Here is a 15280-nt window from a genome sequence, read left to right as displayed (position 1 = left end):
GATCTAGAGAGTGAATTCAATCAAGACTCCTTAGGCAGGTTCAGGATTTTATTTTTATTTATTTCTTTTTAAAGAAATGAATGAAATATATTTTGTATGTCTGTAGGCCAGATCTCGTTACAGATGGTTGTGAGCCACCATGTGGTTGCTGGGAATTGAACTCAGAACCTCTGGAAGAACAGCCAGTGCTCTTAACCTCTCAACCATCTCTCCAGTCCCTAGCTTCAGGATTTTTTTTTTTTTTGGTTTTTTTCGAGACAGGGTTTCTCTGTGGCTTTGGAGCCTGTCCTGGAACTAGCTCTGTAGACCAGGCTGGTCTTGAACTCACAGAGATCCACCTGCCTCTGCCTCCCGAGTGCTGGGATTAAAGGCGTGCGCCACCATTGCCTGGCTAGCTTCAGGATTTTAAACAAATAATCCAATGTGAGGACTGGTTTAGAATGGGGGGAAAAGAAGGGGAGCAAGAAAACCAAACAAAGGCAAACATAGTCTCAGTGTTCATCTCACTGTATGTAGTAAGAGGACCCACCTGTCCATCTTGTGTAATCTTCTTTTTTCCATGAATATTGATCAACCACCCCCAATGTGTTAGGTGCTGGGCTCTGCAGATCCCACAGCACACAGAGCTGACACAGCCCACCTCAGGGTGCTGAGGGAGCTCTATTACAATGGGAAAACCTGGAAAACAATCCCAGAAACTGTGACAACGTTTCACAATCAGAAAAAATAAAATACAATAAAAGAGTTCACTAACAAGATGGCATACTAGTCAGGGTTCTCTAGAGAAACAGAATTTAGAGAACGAATACACACACACGTAAAGGAATTATTAGAATGGCTTACAGTCTCATCCAACAATGGCTGTCTACCAATGGAAGGTCCAGTCACCCAATGGTTGTTCAATGTATGAGACTGGATGTCTCAGCTGGTCTTCAGTATATGCCAGAATCCTGGAGAAGTAGTCTCTAATGCCAGCGAAGGGATGGCTTTGCCAGAAGCAGACCTAGCCGCTTCCTTCTTCCATGTCCTTTATATAGGCAGCCAGCAGGAGGTCTGGCCCAGATTAAAGGTGGATCTTCCCATCTCAAAAGATCTGGATTAGAGAGAAGTCTTCCTGATTCAAATGATTAAAGAAAAAAATCCCTCACAGGTGTACCCAGATGCTTGAGTTTTAGTTAATTCCTGATGTAGTCAAGTTGACACCCAAGAACAGGCATTATGGACTGTCACAGAAAGGGACTCAGGAGGGGACATTTGAGCCAAGACTGGAAGCAGAGCAAATGGGGGCCCTGTAAAGGGAGGACTGGGCTCAAGAGCCATGTCCCAGGATTTAGGCTCTCCAGGCAGAACGGTCCTTTTCTGGGTCTGAGCAAGTGCACTGGGCTGTTCTTAGCTATGGGACTGTTTCCTTCTTCAGAAAGCCTCGCAGGCCAATGGTGGAGCACCTGCCTCTCTGCAGCACAAGGCTGTAGGACGTGGAGTGGGGCAGGCAACGGCAGGAGGATGGAAAAGTAAAATGATGAAGGAATGCAAAAGGCTGCCGTGAAAGGAGCCTGCACCTGCTCAAGGATTCTGCTGCTGCTAGGGGACACCTCTCCTACCTTGGTTTCCATCCTAATAATGGAATTTCCCAGTCCCGCTCTCCAATGGGAGAGCTGGACAATGCCAGGCGAATGAGAGAAAATTATTAAGAGAGAAGTTCAAGGGGCATTATCCCTCTTGGTGATATTTGTTTGTGCTCTAACAAACAAAGCTTGTCTGAAGATCAGAGTGTGGAGCTAGCCACTAGTTAGCCACAGAAGCCAGGCAGTGGTGGGAGGCAGAGGCAGATGGATTTCTGTGAATTCAAAGTCACCCTGGGCTACACGAGATCAATCCAGTCTAAAAGAGAACCAGAGCCAGGCGGTGGTGGCTCACACCTTTAATTCCAGTACTTGGGAGTCACAAGCCTTTAATCCCAGCACTAGGGAGGTAGAGACAAAAAGGAATATGGCTTGGCAGAGAGAGGAATATAAGGCAGGAGGAGAGGGGAGCTCACGGCATTTAGTCTGAGGATTTGTAGAGACAGGACTTTGCCTGTTTGGTTTGAACATTGGGAGAAGTAAGAACTCTAGAGACTGGCTGCTCTGCTTCTCTGATCTGCAGGTAAACTTTATTTGTTAGATCGTAAACAAAGTATCACCACAATCCTCTGTGGAGCCCAATAGTCCACTTCTTTTTTTGTTTCCCCCCCTCTTGGTTTCCAAGACAGGGTTTTTCTGTGTAGCCTTGGCTGTCCAGGAACAAACTCTGTAGTTGAGGCTGACTTCAAACTCATAGAGACCCACCTGCCTCTGCCTCCCAAATGTTGGGATTAAAAGTGTGTGCCACTACCACCTGGTTCCACATTTTTTTGTTTGTTTTTTGAGACAGGTTTTCTCTGTAGCTTTGGAGCCTGTGTTGGAACTCTTTTTTTTTTTTTTAAGATTTATTTATTTATTATGTATACAGTATTCTCAGTACTCTGCCTGCAGGCCAGAAGAGGGCACCAGATCTCATTACAGATGGTTGTGAGCCACCATGTGGTTGCTGGGAATTGAACTCAGGACCTCTGGAAGAGCAGTCAGTGCTCTTAACATCTGAGCCATCTCTCCAGCCTCCTCCTGCCTGCCTCTTAGCAGATTGTCTCACCCTTGTGCTAAACTCTCATGCCACCCTTTGGAGGACAGGTACATTTCTTGCTTGGAATGGACTATCATTGGGCTAGGCACAAAGCTCAGCTGGTAGAGTGCTTGCCTAACATAAGGGAGGCCCTGTATTCCATCCCCAGACTGGTGGTGTACCCTTTCATCCCACCACCCCAGAGGTGGAATCAAAAATTCAAGGGCATCCTACATAAGGAATTTAAAGCTAGCTTTGAATATAAGACCAGCCTGGAATAGAAGTGATCCTGTCTCTATAAAAAAGAGAAGTGGGGGGGCTGGAGAGATGGCTCAGTGGTTAAGAGCACTGCCTGCTCTTCCAAAGGTCCTGAGTTCAATTCTCAGCAACCACATGGTGGCTCACAACCATCTGTAATGAGGTCTGGTGCCCTCTTCTGGCCTGCAGGGATACACACAGATAGAATATTGTATACATAATAAATAAATAAATAAATATTGAAAAAAAAAAAAGAGAAGTGGATAGCCAGGCGGTGGTGACAAACACCTTTAATCCCATCCCAGCACTCAGGAGTCAGAGGCAGCCGGATCTCTGAAGTTTGAGGCCAGCTTGTTCTACAGAGCGAGTTCCAGGATAGCTAGAGATGCACAGAGAAACCTTGTCTTGAAAAAAATTAAAATAAAAAATGGACACTCTGAACATGTCATAGACTGAGGGAAGGGCATTTTTGCCCCGATTGGGTGGGGTGGCCAGTTATGTAGGATGCTAGGCCTTGTAAGACCCTGGTATCTTTTTTCCTTTTTTTTATTTATTTATTTTTTTATTTTTTATTTTTTTTATAAATCCCTACTGGCTAGTGACCATAGCCAGGCACTCCTAATCTACGCACTTCCACCACTAGGGGGCACCAAGGAGTCATCCAACTCCTCTCTGGAGACCCTGCAAATCCTTTGTCCCAAAGTCTGAGTAGGACACAAACTCACCTCAGGAGCGGGAAGTGGGGGCTGAGTCAGTGTTGAGATGGAAATTTCCTTTTTTCAGATGCGTCGCTGGGTGTTAAGCTCGTGTTTGGGGTTCCTTAGCCCCATTGTTCTTTCCCGAGAGAAGGGCGGGGCAACTGTTTCCAACTTTATGGAGAGCAGCTAGGTGATTCGGCTGAGGCTGTGCTTGCTAGCTGGGTCTGGAACTCGAGCCCCAGATATAGGGGTTCCCATAGGCTGATTCCTATGTTTAAGTCCTGGTTCTATCCCTTCCGGACTGTGACCTTGGAGGTTCTGCTTGAATCTTCTGAATCTTGGCTTCATCATTAGTGAAACAAGACAATCAACGGAATCAGAACCATTAGGCCTAGGGACACAGCTCCAATAGTAGATGCCTTTAATTTCAGCATTCCTGAGGCAGAGTTGGATAGGTCTCTGTGAGTTCAAGGCCAGCCATGACTATGTGCTGATACTTTGTTATTTGTTAAACAAAATAAACGCCAGAAAGGCTGAAGGAGGGCCAGATTGGGACCAGCATGAGCCAAAACCTCCAGACTGGCTCATATTGGCCTTGTTATAATCACCTGAAGGTGATACTCCCTACCCCTTTCTCAGACTCACTCCTTAGGTGCCTCCGGGGATAACAAAAAGAATCGACAGCAGGCAGATTTCATCTGGTCTACAAGAGCGAGTTCCAGGACAGGCTCCAAAGCTACACAAGAAATTCGGTCTCGAAAAACAAAACGAAACGAAACGAAGGAAGGAAGGAAGGAAGGGGAAAGAATTGAAAGTACTGGAAAGCTGTCCTCTGAAGCCTTCCCTCCCACCTGTCTCCAGCGGGACCAGGCAGGGTGGGGAGAATCAAGTCTTGCCTCTCAGATTCACCCAACAAAGGGGAGATCCACCCTATCAATCCCTCTTCCCTCTAGCCACCATCTCACCAGAACGTGACAGAGTAGACTCTGAGCTAGTTTACAGATTGTGGGCCAAGGTGACACAGCTGTAGATGGAAGAGGGCACCCACGAAAAAGACCGAACACAGATTTATTTCTTTTCAGAGGCAGGTTTCTCTGTCAGCCCTGGCTGTCCTGGAAGTAGCTCAGCAGAATAGACCAGGATGGCTGGCCAGCCTTGAACTCAGAAATCTGCCTGCCTGCTGGGACTAAAGGATTGGACCACTGCCTGGGCTCAGAATATTTTTTTGTACCTTAAATTCCACAAGTAAAATTTTTTTAAAATATTTATTTATTTATTATGTATACAATATTCTGTCTGTGTGTATGCCTGCAGGCCAGAAGAGGGCACCAGACCCCATTACAGATGGTTGTGAGCCACCAAGTGGTTGCTAGGAATTGAACTCAGGATCTTTGGAAGAGCAGGCAGTGCTCTTAACCTCTGAGCCATCTCTCCAGCCCCACAAGTAAAATTTTTGTTTTGTGTTGTTTTTCTCTCTCCTGAGGGTTTTGCTGGGACATCATGCCCGACAAAATACCCATTTCTTTCTTTTCTGTTTTATTTATTTTGCATAGAGTGTATCCCTGGTTGGCCTAGAACTTGCTATGTATACTAGGCTGGCCTTGAGCCCACAGAATTCCACCTCCCTCCCAAGAGCCAGGATCAAGGGTGTGTGCCACCATACCCAGTCAAGGCTCCCCTTAGTGCATTCCAAGAGTCTCAGCAGGTCCAGGTGGGAGCAGCAGGGCTGCTGGGTGCTAGATCACATGTGCACCTGTGTGGGTCAGCCCACCTTTCACTCTTCATCCCCTTGGTTCTAGCTCTTTCCTTCAGCCGCTCACAGTCCAGGCAGAAGCCTGCCACACCCCTAGGGTGGCCCTTGGGTTCACTGTGCAGAGCCCTAGCTCACCTAGGGAGATGCAGAGTGAGGCAGGTATCCAGTTACAAGCTAGGGCTGGGAGGGCAGACAGCCCAAAGCAGGACTAAAGCTCTAGAAGTTGGTGTCAGGAAGGCACACAACCGCCCTCAACACTTGTTCCCATTCCTGGGGTATAAAGACCACGGCATCGGCTGGGTCAGTGGGGCTGCTCACAACCCTAGGGACGCTGTTATCCTCTACTGTGACCAGCTCCTCTTTCTCCTCCACCAGAGAGGCCTCCTCCCCACCCCTCATCCTCGGCCCTGGCACAACACACCATGCCTATTTAAGGCAAATCTCCTGATCTTTTAAATAACATTTACTCCTTGTGAAGAGGGCAGGCTAGTCCAGAGTTTAGGAAGAGGGGGTGGGGTGGGACGAGTAAGAGTGTGGAGGTGCAGATGTGAATTTCTCTCGTCCACAGAGTGCCTTGGGAAGATCCTGGTGTTCGTGTCCCCCCTACCCCACCCCCACGTTCTCAGGACTGGCTCCCATCCAGGAGGTTCTCTCAGAATGCTACAATGTGTCCCTAGCTTGGGTCCAGGGTGGGAAGGGGTAAGATTTTAGCTTGCAGAAGGGATATATGCTTGGGTGAAGAAACACAACCAGGGTGACCAGCAGGGGAAGTGGGAGAGTCTGCAGTAGAACTGACCTCATAGACACAGTAAAGATTGAAACTCAACAGCTGTTCGATTCTTTACCTCAAGGCTCAGAGTTCAAGGGACCTGCCAAGGACAACACAGCTAGAAGTCATGAGGGTTATTTTCTGCCCTACCAGGCCAGGTTTCTTTTGCTTGGGACACAGTAACTTTTATCATAGGCCAGGGACCATTCAAAGCCCACCCACTCCCCTTTGTTGTGACAGCTCCATGTAGGCCCACCAGATCTTTTCTCTTTTCTGTAACTCTGCCCTAGACCTACCTGGATTTCTTCTTTTTCCCTTATGATTTTGGTAAATTTTCCCCCAGGCAGGTCCTCGCATGACTGAGATGAGACATCAAGGATCTTTTACAGATCAGGTTGCCTTCTAAGGACCAAGCACTCAATTCAGAGGTGTGTAAGCCACAATGAGAGCTGGTCCCATCCCTGTGTCAGACTGGATTCGGGCTGGGGAACAAGAGGAGGAAAAGCCCTGGCTTGGCCTTCTTCTAGTCACTTAGAGCTGAAAGAGCCATAGTGGTCCAATGCAATGGCCTGGGAGAACAGAGGAGCAAACTGTGGCCTTCAGAATGGGGAGAAAGCCCATGGGGGTCCTGAAGTAAGAAAAAAGCGTAGGTGGGTCTGATTGGGACCCCAGATGACCTCAGGTGAACCTCAGTCCCTAGGGTCTACTCTAGGAGATTCACCCAGTCTCAATGTCTATGTGGGGGGGGGGGGCTGGCTGCAGAGGAATGAACGTCTAATATGGGTCCTTAAACTTGTTGCCTTGTTGCGGTCTTTTCAATCAGGCTCTACTAGTGACCCCTTTACATCCTTGGTCAGTCTTCTTTCCCCCTTTGGGCTTCTGTACATGGATGGATTATATAGATTGTTTTGTTTTTGACAAGGTCTCATGGAGCCTTGGCTGGCCTCAAACTCTGTATGCAGTGAAGGACGGCCTTGGCCTTCCAATTCTTCTGCTTCCACATCCCTGGTGCTGTGATTACTCTGGACAAGTGTTGGGGGTGGGTCGTTCAGGGAAGCCAATTTTAGATCTAGCTAGAAGTGGTCAGAAAATAAAGTAAAAACCTGTCTCCAACATGCTAAGCAACCTACATTTATCATCTGACCGAAATCTGTTTCTTCCTCAGGAGTCTGAGACAGAAGTTTCCTGAGTCCTCTCCAACTCGCTGAGAAGTATAATAAATGTTTTAATACTTTTCACTTTATCAAATTAACTTCTTTCTTGTTCTGTTTATGCTCTAATAGTTGCTTTGTTTTTTGGTCCTGGAGACTGAACTGGGACCTGGGGTATTCTAACAGTTGTCAATGGTCACAAATGGGTTTGGACCCAGAATGAGGCAAGAGGCTGTACCTTCCGTTCGTTTGCTCTTGTGCCGGTCTCGCTGGTTGCCCCGAGTTCCCTATGGAGAACAAACAGGCATCCAGTGTTCAGGTCCTCTCCAGGGCTGGGATTAGAGGGTGTACTGCTGTGCCTGGCTGAGACTCTGCCTCTTGAGAGTAGCTGGCAGCACTGAGAAGAGCTGGGAGCGCTCTGTCTCTTGAAGGCAGTGACATCATGGAAGCTTAGCTCTGGCTTCTGCCCAGCATCCGGTTCTGTGGGACGATGTGAAGCGCGAGGCTTGGGCCTGGAATGTGTCAGCCTCCACCTGCCAGCCCTCCTCTGGCCAGTGTGTGTGTGTGTGTGGTGTGTGTGTGTGTGGTGTGTGTGTGTGTGTGTGTGTACGCACGCGCGTGTGTGTGGGGAAGGTCCTGCTGTTGTCACCAGAGACAGCATAGCCGAGGGAGACTCCAGAGGAGGGCGCCTACGAGCCAGGCTTCCCCAGTTTGTACTGCTGGGTGACAACACTGGGAAGAACCCAGAGTCTCGTTCTTTCGCACACTCGTTTGTTCACCTTCGCATTCACACACTCAAGTCCCAGCAGCTGAGCACGACTGTGCACACCTGTGATCCACGCATTCAGAGGCGCAGGTACGTAGTTAATTCAAGGCCTGGGCTACACGAGACTTGGCCTCAAAATAATCACAACTAGAAATCAAAAAACAGCGCAAACATACATGTACGCCACACCTGGCCCTGAAATGGCTCCAGGGAGTTAGACAACACTTCCTGTCCATAGTCTAGTAGAAACAGCTGAGTGTGGTGGTTCAGGCCTGTTTTCCAGTAGTTGGGAGGCTGGGGCAGATTTCAAGTTTGAGGCCAGCCTGGGCTGAAACACAAAATGAAACAGCAGCAGCAGCTGCAACAAAACAAAAGAGAGCAGGAATGTGATAGACAGTAACAGAGATGCAGTGTTCTAGAATCGTCTAAGAAGCCTTTTTTCCTTCTTCGTCTTCTTTTTTTCTTTTTTGGTTTTTTGCTAGACAGGGTTTCTCTACATTGCCCTGGCTGTCCTATAACTGTAGACCAGGCTGGCCTCGAATTCAGAAATCGCCTGCCTCTGATCCCCAGATGCTGGGATTAAAGGCGTGCGCCACCATCTCCTGGCTAAGAAAGTCTCTTTTCAGATGAGAAAGGGAAATATGGCTACAAAGAACATTCTAAACAGAGAAGAGGGTTTATATAAAGCCCTGATAGGAAAGCTTTGGATGTTTGCTGAGCCTAAAGACCAGTGTAGAGTGGGCAAACTCCCTTCTAATGACAACAGAGCAAAAAAAAAAATGATCATAGCTGGGCGGTGGTGGTGCATGCCCTTTAATCCCAGCACTCGGAAGGCAGAGGCACGTGGATCTCTGTGAATCTGAGGCCAGCCTGGTCTACAGAGTGAGCTCCAGGACAGGTTCCAAAGCTACACAGAGACACTCTGGTGTCTCGCAAAACCAAAATAAATAAATAAACGAATAAAAAACGAAAGAAAATTATAATACAGAAAAATATCTCTAATACAGATACATTTAAATTTTTTCTTCCTTTCATATTTCATGTTTGCACTGTTTGCTTGCTCAAGTCTGTGTACAGCATGCATGCAGTACCTGCCAAGGCCAGAAGAGGGCACTGGATCGCCTGGGTCTGGAGCTACAGATGATTATGAATCACCATGGAGGTGCTAGAATTTATCCCTGGGTCCCTTGCAATGGACCACCTCTCCAGTCCCTTCAGGCTTTTAACACTTGGTCTCTAGTCGGGCATGGAAGCAAACACCTTTAATCTGGAAAGAGTAATCTATTTCCAGCCTCTCACAACAACGGAATTAATACACAGTGCACTCCTGTGTTACTAGCATGTCCCATCCTGTGGAAGAGGTTGACCCACAGCCTGGCGTTGTTTCACTGGGACAGTCGTGCCCACTTGATTTTCTATTTCATATGGCTGCTTTCCTACTATAGTTACAAGGGTCGATGGGAGTAGTTATAACAGACATGTAGTTTTTGGCTCAGAGTCCTGTGAAACTAGCTCTTTATGGTGATAGTTTTAGCTGAGTCCTGGTTGTTTTTTGTCAACTTGACACAAACCTAGACATATCTTGAAACGGGGCATCTTTTGTTTGTTTGGTTTTTACTTAGCATTAATTTCTTTATTGATTCTTTGGGAATTTCACCTCATGCACCTTAATTCTGCTCACCTCCCAATCCCCCATATTCTCCCTTCACCCCTGCATCGCCCCCCAAAAGAAAATTTTTAAAAATCTGGGGGCTGGAGAGATGGCTCAGAGGTTAATGCTCTTCCAGAGGTCCTGAGTTCAATTCCCAGCATCCACATGGTGGCTCAACCATCTGTAATGAGATCTGGTGCCCCCTTCTGGCTTGCAGGTAGAGCACTGTATACATAATAAATTCTTTTAAAAAATAAAAAAAATCAAAACAAGCACCCCAACACAAACAAAACAAAACAAAAACCCTCTTCGATCCCCCATCTTTCCTGCCTCTCCACGCTTCTTCATTTGTCCTGGTGGCATTGGGAGCTGTGGTGTGTCACACAGTTGATCCTTTTGTGACCAGCTTTACTTGCAAATGTTCACTGCAATTCATCACTGGTTTGGCTCAAGGCTCTGGTTTCTGGTCCACCATCCTCAGTGGATCCTCACTGGAGCTCCTCTGGGATATTCCATGGGCGCCCCAGGCATGCAGATCCTGAAGGCATCTTTCCACAGCACCAGTCCCTTCACAAGCAGGTTCTAGATGGGGTAGATGCTAGGGTTGGGCACCTCAAGGTTTGGCTGTGGACTTTGGTGGTAGCTGAGCTTGTCAGTTCTGGCCACTGGGGCCGGCCCTTCCCCCAGTGGGGAGGGTCAGTTCTCCCTCTCCTGTGGTGGGTGAGGGTAGGAACATCCCTCCAGAGTAGGGGGTAGGTAGCTCTCCCATGACGGTCAGGGCCAGCAAAGGGCAGGGCTGGCTCAGCATGGCCCTCTGATTCCATCACCCACAGTTCCCACAGGCCCCTAAGGTGACACAGGCCACAGACATCAACACAGACCCCAACTGCAGCTCTGGCCTGGATGTTACCTTGAGAACAGGGAATCTTACTGAGAAAAATGCCTTCTTAAGATTGGCCTGTAGGGGTTGGAGAGGTGGCTCACCCGTTAGGGGCTGACTAACTGCTCTTCCAGAAGACTCAGGTTCAATCCCCATACCAAAAAATAAACAAGCAAAACAATCAGACTCATCTTTTTTTATTTTATGCATATGGATGCTCTATAAACTTATACCAGGCCGGGCAGTGGTGGTACGTGCCTTTAATCCCAGCACTCAGGAGGCAGAGGCTAGAGGACCTCTGTGAGTTTGAGGCCAGCCTGGTCTACAAGAGCTAGTTCCAGAACAAGCTCCAAAGCTACAGAGAAACCCTGTCTCAAAAACAAAACAAAACAAAAAACTTACACCAGAAGAGGGCATCATTTCCCATTACAGATGGATGTGAGCCACCATGTGGTTGCTGGGAATTGAACTCAGGATCCCTGGAAGAGCAGTCAGTGCTCTTAACCTGAGTCATCTCTCTACCTCCTAAACCTGTAACACACGTTTAATTCCAGCATTCCCGAGGCAGATTTTGGTAAGTTCGAGGTCAGCCTTATCTACACAGTGAAACTTTGTCTAAAAAAACAAACAAAAAAAAAAAACCAAAACCAAATTGAAGCAGTTACTGCTTATGCCATAGCATGCTTACGGGAAGTCTGAAGACAATTTGTGGGAGCTGGTTCTCTGTCTCTTCTTTGAGGGTATGGGGACTCAACTTCTGTTCCCAGGCTGCCAGTGCTATTCCCTGCTGAGCCATATCATAGGCCCAAGATTAGTTTTGAAAATACTTGCTACCATCAGCTGCTGCTGGGTCTGGTGGTTGTAAGGTCATTATGAGTATGCACACCTATGCACACACACACATATTATGTATTCTCTGTAGCTGCTATGACATTTGAAGAGAGCTCTCACTACATAGCACAGACTAGTCTCAGACTTTCAATCCTCCTGTCTCGTCTCCTAAGAACAGAGGTATGTTCCACCACACCCAACAAGTCACACCTGACTGTAAACTCTAGTTCCAGCTCTGGTCCTGGGAACAAGCAGGGAGACTGGGGAAAAGTCCCTTTAGAAGAAGAGGGAAGGAATGGGGTGGGGGTGGGGTAGGGCTGTGGAACAGGAAAAGCTCTGGGGAGTGTGAGTGCTTCAGCAGTCAGAAACTGCCTTCTGGAGGGAGGATGAGGAAGAGGGAGCAGACCCAACTCTGAGGAATGGGATTGGGGTACAGTTGGCTCTTCCACTTTTTAGCATATGAACTTCAGAGTTCTTTCAAATGTGTACAACAAACAGGCCCTATTTTTGCAGCTGCACAGATCCTGAAGCTGAGCTGGGGAGGGAGAATTCTTACCTAGGCCCTGGGTTCGTCTCCTGCACCGAAGAGAGAGGGAGTAAGAAAGATAGGGGGCTGAGTTCAGTCTTCAGCCATGCATTAAAAAAAAAAGGGGGGTGAAGAAAAAAACCAAAAGGAATGTTCAAAATATAAAACCCAGCAGCTTTGTTTAAAATAGCAAAAGATAGCTGGCCCACGGTGTCCCATTCCTTCAATCTCATAACTCAGGAGGCACAGGCAGGCGGACGTCTGTGATCTCAAGGCCAGCCTGGCTTACAGAGCCAGTTCATGAACAGTCAGGGCTACAAAACGGCAGACAAAACAAAACAAAAAACTAGTAACAAACCTGCAATAGATTGAGGAAAACAAAAAACAAAACAAAACAAAAGACTAGTAACAAAACTGCAATAGACTGAGGGGGAAAAAAACAACAAAAAACAAACCTAAAGGTCAACTGGGACAATCCAGAGGATAAACCAGAGAGCTTCCATCAAATGGCAGCTGAATGAATACAGCACATGGCCAGTGCAAACTCCAGACACAGACTCACCACCACGTTCTTTGCTGACTACCATTGACATCAAAACTATACAGACAAATGTCTGTATATGCTTCCTGCATCCCAGCGATCTCTAAGTGTTCCTGGAGGACAAGACTAGGTACTGGAAGGTTTAAGGATCTTAGGGAATCAATATTCCTTTTGTCATACTGAGTAAAGTTCACTTAATACACAATTAATCTTTTTGTATTAAAATGTTCATATTTCTTATTGGGCTGGAGAGGTTAAGAGCACTGGCTGCTCATCCAGAGATCCTGAATTCAATTCCCAGCAATCACATGGTGGCTCAGCTCATAACCATCTATAATGAGATCTGGTGCCCTCTTCTGGCCTGCAGGCATGCAGGCAGAACATTGTGTACATAACAAAGAAATAAATCTAATAAGAAAAAAAATTTCACATTTATTATTGTTGTTGTATGATGCCTGCCATGTAGCGCCGTGGAGTCAATTCTCTCCTTCCACCAGGTGGGTCCTGGGGGTTGAACACAGCAAGTGCCTGTCCCCACTAAATTGCCTTGATGGCCCTATATTAATTATGTCAAACTACAGAACTTCAGTTTAGCACTGTTGTTTATCATTTCTGTCTTGTGACAGAACACTGTCATTCCACCACAACAAACCCCCAAGCAATCACTTTTAGCTTTCATCTCCTCAACTCCCAGCAAATTCTAACATGTATCTTGCCTCTTTCCAGATATTATTTTTGCTTTTTTTTTCTTTAAAGACAAGGTTTGTCTGTTTAGCCCTGGCCGTCCTGGAACTTGCTCTGTAGACCACACTGACCTCAAACTCACAGAAATCCGCCTGCCTCTGCCACCCAAATGCTGGGATTAAAGGCGTGCGCCACCACCACCTGGCAGCCTGGATAATCTTTATAAATGGAATCATACAATGTGACTTTTCAAGTCTGGCTTTTTCATCTCCCATATTTTTCTCATTCTTTTTGTTGATGAATTTGCCAGTTGGCAAACATTTAGGTTGTTTCACTAATATCAACAATCACATATGGAATTTGTTTGAAGAGAAACTGTTCACCAATTATTTGAAGCATACGCTAGCATTGGAATTATTGGATCACATCTAGTTTCTTTTTAAAGATTAATTATTATGTATACAGCATTCTGCCTGCATATACACCTGCACGTCAGAAGAGGGCACCAGATCTCATTACAGATGGTTGTGAGCCACCATGTGGTTGCTGGGAATTGAACTCAGGAACTTTTAACCTCTGAGCCATCTCTCCAGCTCCACATCTAGTTTCTTATTTTGTTTTGTCAGCACTGGGAATCAGACCCAGGGCCGTGGACATGTAAAGCAAGTGCTCTATCACTGAATTACAGGCCCTACTGGTCACATAGTAATCATGTATTTAACTCTTTGTAGTGGCTTTATCCTGACTAGCCTTAATCTTGTAATACTCCTGCCTTAGCTCCTGGAGACAAGTTTCATGTAGCCCAAGTTGGCCATCCTTAACCCACATGGAGGTTTTATTCATATGGAAACACTGACTTCTCAAAACAAAACAAACAAACAAACAAACAAAAACAAAAAGAGAGAGAGAGAGAGAGAGAGAGAGAGAGAGAGAGAGAGAGAGAGAGAGAGAGAAAAGAAGAAGGCATACCTTCACGGAAGGGGAGTGTGCTGTAAACACAGGAGATTATTATTGTGAGATAAGAAATGAGCAAGCCGCCGGGTGGTGGTGGTGCACGCCTTTAATCCCAGCACTTGGGAGGCAGAGGCAGGCGGATCTCTGTGAGTTCGAGACCATCCTGGTCTCCAAGAGCTAGTTCCAGGACAGGCTCCAAAACCACAGAGAAACCCTGTCTCGAAAAACCAAAAAAAAAAAAAAAAAAAAAGAAATGAGCAAGCCTTTCTTTGGATAACTCCTGGGAGGAAACTGCAAGTTGAACTCAGAGATCTCAGTTCAGATTAAATTTGCTTCCTGTACTCTGGTCTCAGGAGTGACCACAAGGCATCCTGGGTTCAAGTCCTGACAGTTGCAGCTGTGCATCCTGTGCAGGTCACCTGACCTCTCTCTACCTCAGATGTAGAACAGAAAGTTCGCCTCACAGAGCAGTAATGAGGAGTAGGTGGGCTCAGATACGGGAGCCCAGCACAGAGCTGGCGCCTGTGTTGGTGGTCTTCTACTGGCGGGGCACAGGAGCTCCTTCCTTGCAGAGCATTGCTGTCCACAGCGGATTAGAGCTGCTCTGACGTCTGTACTCTCAGGAAACTGCAGTGGGAGGCCTGGCCCAGCTACACAGAATTCCGATCCCAAAATATTCAGAAGAGTGGACAATTCTACTTTAGGATGACAGGAACCATGGTCAGATATGAGGGAGAAGGCTTGCTGTCTGCAGAGGGCTGCCCCATGGCACATGGAACCAGTGGTTATCATGTAGGGAAAAGTGGGATGAAGTTATGGGAGACAGTTTCCCAGCACCCACAACAGGAAGTTTATAACCATCTGTAACTCCAGCCCCAGGGGCTCTGCTGCCCTCCACACACATGGCAGACACTCGGACACATACACATAAATAATAATAATGAAAAACTTCTGATATGCAGGTAAAAATGGGGTCAGCTGACTCTAGATGATCACTATGATAACTCTGACAGGTTCTATGGTCTGCAGCTCCCTGTGCCCACCACTGAGGGGTTATCTAGGTTAGGGTCTTTCTCTCTCCTTCACTGTCTGCCTTTAAGTTCTTAGAATGAGTGTGCCCTCCCCGTCATGGGAGTAAACATGGAGGGCACAGAAGCTGCACTGACACCTTCAGAGGG

Source organism: Microtus pennsylvanicus, chromosome 3, assembly GCF_037038515.1.
Source record: "Microtus pennsylvanicus isolate mMicPen1 chromosome 3, mMicPen1.hap1, whole genome shotgun sequence".
Lineage (NCBI taxonomy): Eukaryota > Metazoa > Chordata > Mammalia > Rodentia > Cricetidae > Microtus > Microtus pennsylvanicus.
This window is presented reverse-complemented; position numbering follows the sequence as displayed.